Below are 8,516 nucleotides of genomic sequence, written 5' to 3'. Positions count from 1 at the left end.
AACTCTATCACATGGAATGTATTATTTGATGTCCAGAACGATAAATGAAGTGAAATTCTTAGTAAGATTAAATCACAATGTGAGAAAATAATCCAATATAAAATTTGCAAAATAGAACATGATAAAAGAGAATATGAAAAACACCTTGGATACTCTAAACCTACATTTACTAATGGCTCACAGCAAGTACCAAATAATCCTAACAACACAACTCCCACTGACAATAGATCTGAGGAAAATATGGAAAGGTCCAGATCTACATTTAACCCTGCTGACCCTTTTGAAAACTCCTCCACAGACATTCTCAGTGATTAGCTAACTGTATGAACTCTCAAACAAAGAGCAACCCATTTCAACCACAAATAGAAGATGTTCACTAACAAAGGTTATCCAACAGAAGAGCGAGAACAGGCAGAATGATAGGCTAATGGGAGAAGATAGAAAACATTGTACTACAAGTATCAGTAAAAGTATTGTATTGTCTCACAATAGGATTTTCAACACCTTCAGTAATTACAACATGTATAAATATAGTCAATAAAACACAGAAGAAAGACATTTCAGCTTAATTGAAAAGGTCTATTTTTTGTTCCATCTTCTAGGTTAAATCTATCAGATGCTCTTAAGTCTAAGGTGTGTACCAAAAGTAAACATAGGAAGTAAGAAGAGTTCAACAAAAAAGTATTATGACCCCCGACTTCAACCGGTGGCTAGCCTCTATGAAAAAATGTCTGAAAAAGACTAGTGTGAATGCCACAAAGCCTACAAAACCAATGGATGTTATAACTTTAACAAGGATTAAAGCAAACTGTTAATTGAACTGATACCCATGATTGATGAAACCTGATAAAGGCAGAAGACCCACAATTATGGACATTATGGACTATAACAGTATACTCAATAACTCAGGCCAATATTCTCCAGTTGCCCACAGTGAGATTAATATCACTTGCAGAAATATTGACCTATTTTTACTTGACTTAAAATGCCAGGGAACAGTAATAGTGCCAATACATGACTTTTTGAAGGTAGAACTCCCCAAAATTCTGACCATTTTTGGAATACCAAAGATGCATACGAACATCACTCACCTTCTACTTAGACCAATCGTAGCAGCAGAAGGCTCCAAAATGTACCCACTAGCCACTTATCGAAACAGAAAATTTAAACCAGTCTGCAAAATGTATGCGTTTATGCGAAGAGACTCATGGAATATCCTAGGCAAACTTGGAAAAGATTTATGCACAGCGGACTTAACTCATAACCATTGATCTTATTGGTTTGCTTTCTGTCATCCCCTGTACTCAGGGTTAGAATGGGTATAGGAGGCTATGACTAGAGGAGAGTTTCTTTCCACTAGTGATACCAGATTAGTAATGGAATTGATGGTGTTTACTCTTAAAAATAATTTCCTTTACTTTGAAGGGGAATTCCACCAGCAAAAGCAGGGTATGGCTATGGAGGCAGGTTGTGCCCACATATACACTAACTTGGTTTTATGGGTCTGGGAGTACAAATATATCTTTAACTCCACTTGAATCAACTGTTGGATGTCCTACACCAGATTCCTGGATGATATTTGCATCATATCAAAGAGGAATAAGTTGTTGTTGTTTGTCTTTCGGCTTTTTCCCGGTAAGGGGTCGCCACAGCGGAACTCTGGTTTGCTAATGATTGGCAGTAGATTTTTACAAAACGCTGAGGTGCCAGCTCAACGCCCAACCTTCAATGAAGGAATGGCCATTTACGCACGCATGTCTTTCGAATGATACCCAACCATGGGGAGGACATGCAGACTCCACACAGAAGGCACTCCCAAGCCAAGAGGAATAAGGAAAAGATAAAAGAATGTATAGAATATCATAACACTATCGCACCCTTTTTGAAATGTACCCATTACTAGAATATCATAACACTATCGCACCCTTTTTGAAATGTACCCATTACTAGAATATCATAATACTATCGCTCCCTTTTTGAAATGTACCCATTACTAGAATATCATAATACTATCGCACCCTTTTTGAAATGTACCCATTACTAGAATATCATAATACTATCGCACCCTTTTTGAAATGCACCCATTACTAGAATATCATAATACTATCGCACCCTTTTTGAAATGTACCCATTACTAGAATATCATAATACTATCGCACCCTTTTTGAAATGTACCCATTACTAGAATATCATAATACTATTGCACCTTTTGAAATGCACCCATTACTAGAATATCATAATACTATCGCACCCTTTTGAAATGTACCCATTACTAGAATATCATAATACTATCGCACCTTTTGAAATGTACCCATTACTAGAATATCATAACACTATCGCACCCCTTTTGAAATGTACCCATTACTAGAATATCATAATACTATCGCACCCTTTTTGAAATGTACCCATTACTAGAATATCATAATACTATCGCACCCTTTTTGAAATGTACCCATTACTAGAATATCATAATACTATTGCACCTTTTTGAAATGTACCCATTACTTGAATATCATAATACTATCGCAACCTTTTTGAAATGCACCCATTACTAGAATATCATAATACTATCGCACCCTTTTTGAAATGTACCCATTACTAGAATATCATAATACTATCGCACCCTTTTTGAAATGTACCCATTACTAGAATATCATAATACTATCGCACCTTTTTGAAATGTACCCATTACTAGAATATCATAATACTATCGCACCTTTTTGAAATGTACCCATTACTAGAATATCATAATACTATCGCACCCTTTTTGAAATGTACCCATTACTAGAATATCATACTACTATCGCACCCTTTTTGAAATGTACCCATTATTTTTCCAATAAAGAAATAGACTTTCTAGATGTGACTATTATGAAGAGCAAAACAACTAAAACTTTTACTTCAACCATACAGGACACCAACTTTCTCTAATTCTTATCTCCACTACACAAGTAACCAAACATACATATGTAAAGATCCTAGTAAAAGACAATTTGTTAGACATGCCAGGATAATATCGAGTTATGACATATTGTTTTCAAACACCTTTATTGAATTATCACTTGTGACATAGACAAATTTACATTTGCACAAAAGTAATCAAATTGTATTAAATTAACATTAACAAACATTATAATTTACATATATTGCTATATATCATACAACTTAAGCAACATTACAAAAAATATTCAAATCCTGCCCCTTTTTTTAAACAAGCAACATCATTTTTAAACCATCACTTATGACATAAGCAATCATACAGTTGTCTAAATGAAAATGAGCCATACTGACACAATGCTAATTGCAAGCATATTACATCACAAACCATACTGACACACTCCCAGTTGCAAACATTATGCATCACTTATAATCCACCCAATCATTTTCAGTCGAACATTATATAGCTCATTTAAGTCCTGCTTTCTTTTGTTCCCACAATTCCTATTTTTCTCCTATGTAGTCTAAAGATCTCAATTCCAGTTGTTTTATATTTGTTACAATCTTCAGTACTTCTAATATAGTTGGTTTAGATTTTGATTTCCATTTTCTAGCAATTGCTTTTTTGGCAGCCACCCCAGTTAGACACAGCAAGGCCTTAGCATGTCTAGGCAATTCCAATTCTTTATCACAGCTTAGAAAAATCATCTCCCTTGTCACACCAATCTGCCCACTTAGCATCTGTGACAGCACATCTTGCAGGGAATCCCAAATGTCCACCAACCCACCGCACTCCCAGAAAATATGTTCCCAAGTACCTCTTTCTTCACTGTCACAACTCCAACATTTGCTGTCTACCTGAGGAAAAATTCTCCGGTGTCAACTTGGGGTATAAAAATATCTATGTAAACTCCCTTATAAGCCTCAACAAAAAGTTGAGCTCCCTCATCAAAACCTCTAAATCCAGCTATGAAGGCAGAATTTCGGCAGACACTAAAAACAACCACAAAGCCTTCTATAGTTGTATCAAGAATTTCCATGGCAATACCCAGGTTTGCTCTGAGTTACTGCACGATGGTACCTCCTATACTGGCCAACAGATATTGCCAGCATACTGCATACTGGTCAGCAGATTCAGTGCCAACTTTACCACCCCCCCAAAGGACCAATCGCAATACCAGAGGAATGCCAGGCACCCAGCATTACTGCAGCACAGGTTAAAGCTGCATTGTCTAAGGCCAAGAATACAGCTTCCATGGGGCCCGACAATATCCTTGGATGTGTTCTACATTAACTACAAAGTGAACCGGCACCACAGCTGTGTGCCCTGTTCAATCACAGCCTCACCTCAGGCTTTGTCCTTACCAAATGGAGCACTGCTACAGTCATCCCTCTCCATAAATGGGGAGTGACTACAGACCCTGTGAATTATCACCCCATTAGCCTGATAAGTCTGACATGTAAGTCTATGGAGTGCATCATTATGGACCTAATTAACAAAGATATAGGGAATCTCCAAACTCTAGATCCCACTCAATTTGGTTTTGTGAAAGGTAGATCATGCCTGCTCAACCTAGTTGACCATCTGGCCAAGGCCTTTAATACCATTCCCCACTCAGGAATTATTGATACACTCACCAAACTAGGCATCAACTCCTGTATCACTAGGTGGGTTCCAAATTGGCTCACAGATAGAACCCACAGTGTGAAAGTAGCAGACTCCAAGTCAGACTGCTGACAGTCATGAGTGAAGTCCCACAGGGATCAGTCCTGGGTCCTCTCCTGTTTGGCATCTTCTTCTCAGAAGTCCAGGCCAACACGGAGGGACTCTGGCTGGCCAAGTTCGCAGACGACTGCAAGCTGGAAGCCATTATTAACTCCCCAAGAGATGTAGACATCCTGCAGAAAGGCCTCACTGAGACCAATGACTGGTGTCAAAACTATGGCATTAAGCGCAATGCCAAAAAAATGCGTCATCATTCCCTTTGCGAAAAACTCAATTCCCACTAATTACCACATTGATGGGAGCCCACTGAACACTGAAGGCATTATAAGAGATCTGGGGACACAGGTTGACAGCAGTCTCTCCTTCGACCACCACATTGCCACTGTGGTCAGAAAGTCCTTCTATGTGGCACATCTGATTACTAAGGGTTTTGCATCCAGGAAGAAAGAGGTCATTGTCTCCCTTTACTCTTCCCTCATTAGGCCAGTCATTGAGCACAATGCCCCATTTGGCATGTACCTCACTAGACACCTGCAACAACTGGAGAGGCCACAAAAGTACCTCACAAAGAGGATCCTAGGCCTTAAACATGTCCTACATGGACAGACTCAAAAAACTCCAGCTATTCTCTGTCTCATATTGTCTATTAAGAGGCGATCGCTGCTTGACTTACAAAGCCATGTCTGATCCAGCTCTGTTAGAAATGCTACATCTAAAGAAATCCCAATCCCTCCACACCACACACTCCAGAGACCTCAACCTCATTACCACAATCAACAGAACATGGTGGAAGGACAGGTTCATAACCCAGAGACTGCCCATGCTATGGAATAGACTTCCCATGCATGTCAAACAGAGCACCTCACTGGCCTCTTCAAGAGAAATCTTGATGAGTGGATGGGAAATAGAAAATTCACCTCGGGGATCACTCCAGTGGCGCTACTTGATAGAAGCACTGGGAGCTAACGTTGGGCGGCACGATGTCAGGGCACTTTAATGGGCTAAGTTTGTAAAGGCTCCAGGGCCATTAGCCTAGTACACACCTATGAACCTATGACATTTCCAAGCAAAAATCCTAAATCTTCTAGATTTTGTTGCATATTTGGGAGACATACATTTATCTTCCCATTGTTTCTTTGTGAGTTGTTTATCCAGTCTCTCTTCCCAATTCTGAGTTATGACATGTTTTTGACAGAGTGTGAAGTTTTAACTAACATTTTTTCTAGAAAGAAGTTACCCCTTAAAAATGATAAACAAGGGATGAAATTATCTGGGAGAAGGGCACAAAGTTAGCATATCCGAAAATAGTAACATCATGGGAATTTTATCAAAAAGAATGTTGAAAAGGCTATGGTTCTGAATTAAAACCAAGACTCCTAAGCAACTAAACAAATCTTAATTACCAACTAGAAGATTGTTTCCTCACTTTCCTGAAGTAGGAAATATATTGGGTGAGAAGCATGTTCTTGTATGCCAAATAGAACAAAAAAGCAAGAAGCATTTCAGAGAAAATGGTAGGAAGTTATAAATGTGGCTATTGCCATCAATGTAAGTTTGTAGGCAAAGGTGAAAACACTGACATACAGGTGAGAGGGTGAACAATAAAAGCCACAAAAGTTTATAAGTCTTGCAGCAAAGGGGTGAGCTACCTGGCTAAATACAAAACCTACACTTCCGTTAATGTCATGAATAATGAAAGTAGTTTTAGAAAAAGAATATAAAAACATTTATAGAAGGAGACTGATTTTTCTTTATTGATACACGATGAATGCAACACAGAAGGATATTTGTTTACATGTTGTAAGATGTCCCAGTTGACCCTAGGTTGGGCCGTGGGTGCTTAAAAATGAGGTCAGCAAACTTGTCTAGCAACTAGATTTGGATGCAGGAATACCACCAAGGCTATATGATTGTATTTCAATTAGCTAAATCTTAAAAATGAGAGCTGCAAAGGTATAATGTATTTTAGTAACATACTGATATTTTTAACTATATCTTTATGCCATTGAGAATTTTCCAGAAAGAGGTTTTATTACTATTAATTGCACATTGACTGTTTATATTCTACAATATGTTTTACAACTTGTATGTCATTGTTCAGTATTTTTTAAATTATTTTTAACCATGCCTTTAAATTTCAATTACCATGAATATCACATGACTCTTTTATTCTATAAATATGTGTGTATTTGCAAGTTGTACTCAGTTCTGAAGAAGTTCCTTACCTGGAATGTACTAAACTGTTGAGTAAAATTGAAACTTGTTTCTACTGAGTCCTGCTTGTGGTCCTGAATAACTTCATCTCTTTGGTTCCCTCCATCCTAGAAGTTAGAAAAGCACTATCCATAATGAACGTGGATTGAGCAAGACCCAGGGTGTGCTTGTGGCTCTGTTCTCACATGTAGTTGTTGTTGTTGTTCACAATTTTGGCATTTGATACCAAAGTCAGTGTGGACTAGTTAATGATTGGTGTGTCTCCTGAGGCAAGGCCTTCTATTGGCCACCTCTGACTGGGGCTAGAATTAAGTTCACCAGATTATTCATTTTAAGTATGATTAAAAAATCATTTAATACTGGTCACTCACGATCTGCTTTCAGGTATTAATTGAAAAGGTCTTGTGGCTATCACTCTCTCACTCTCTTTATATATATATATATATATATATATATATATATATATATATATATATATACACACACACACACACACACACACACACACACATACACAGAGACTAAGAAGGAAAACTAAGCACAAATATAACATTTATAACTCACACTTGCCAGGATACAGCTGCCTTGGAGTTAGTATGTAAAAGTAACAGTATGGGGGAGAAAGTCTGCACAGCTGGGGGATGCAGGGTGAGAATCCCCCTGGAACTCTGACAAAATAAGATGTGTGCATATTTTCTAAAGATGTTTTGCAGTTTTGTTTTTGTGTGCCAGTGAAGTAATTATCAAACTTCTGTCATGCAGCAATATTTGTCTGCCTATCTATTTACCTGTCTGCCTATCTATCTAACTAATTATCTATCTGTCTATATACCTGTCTGTCTATTTATCTATCTAGGTACTATTTAAAATTCTAAGCACCATAACTGAGATTCTGAGAATAGTAAGACCATCAGTGAGAAAAGAGAAAATATGGACTACATCTGAGGTTGTGGTATTTCTGAGTGTGCTCTCAGTAGTGAGTTATAGTGGCCTCCTGTCTGTAAAAATTAGTTAATGGCATTGGAGTTAGATTTTTTATTCACTGCACTTATACAGAAAATATATTTTATTTTAGAGCGCTGCCAGATTGGCAGATACAGGCCTCAGGCAACTAGCATATTGTTTGGCAGAAATGCAAAGTGAATTTCACATCTGCAGTTGAAAACTGGTATTTCATGTCGTCAACATTTTTTTTATTATTATTTTTTATCAGAACCAGAGATAGACTACAAGACTACATATTTTTATTTGCATACCAGGGATAATAAAAATGACAGATTTTGATGAAAAGCAAGCAGTATTGTAGAACATAATGACACTTACCTGGCATCTGCCTCACTGTAATATTCTCTGGCCACAATATCTTCAAACAGCTCACCACCTGTTACTCTGTACAAAAATATGTAAATACGTTCAGGAATTATGGTAATATATTTACATATAATACTGGTTCTTTATAACAGCTAAACTGATGCATGGAGGAACTTAATACATTTTTTTCTTTCTTTCATCCATCCAGCCATGAGTTACAGAGTATCAACAGGCTATAGCATAGTGTGAAAATTGCAGAGTTTTGGAAAATATTTTTAGAGTCACAAGAATCTACATTTCGAACAAGAAAACAATTGATTTATAGAAA

General features: G+C 37.4%; 1 protein-coding gene across 2 annotated transcripts in view; it reads right to left on the bottom strand.

Annotated features, from left to right (window-relative positions):
* Positions 1-8,260, bottom strand: part of LOC122800065 (calcium/calmodulin-dependent protein kinase type II subunit alpha) — a 1,141,826-nt gene extending 1,133,566 nt beyond the window's left edge. For both annotated transcript variants that reach the window (XM_044069562.1, XM_044069563.1), the window contains exon 1: positions 8,201-8,260. The gene's annotated coding sequence lies outside the window, so the exon portion shown is untranslated. The remainder of the gene's footprint in view (positions 1-8,200) is intronic.
* Positions 8,261-8,516: the final 256 nt, after the last annotated feature.

The sequence above is a fragment of the Protopterus annectens genome, chromosome 4.part0 (assembly GCF_019279795.1).
Source record: "Protopterus annectens isolate FY-2018-M chromosome 4.part0, PAN1.0, whole genome shotgun sequence".
NCBI lineage: Eukaryota > Metazoa > Chordata > Ceratodontiformes > Protopteridae > Protopterus > Protopterus annectens.
The sequence above is the reverse complement of the archived record's forward strand: the minus strand, read 5'-3'. Positions and strand labels throughout refer to the sequence as shown.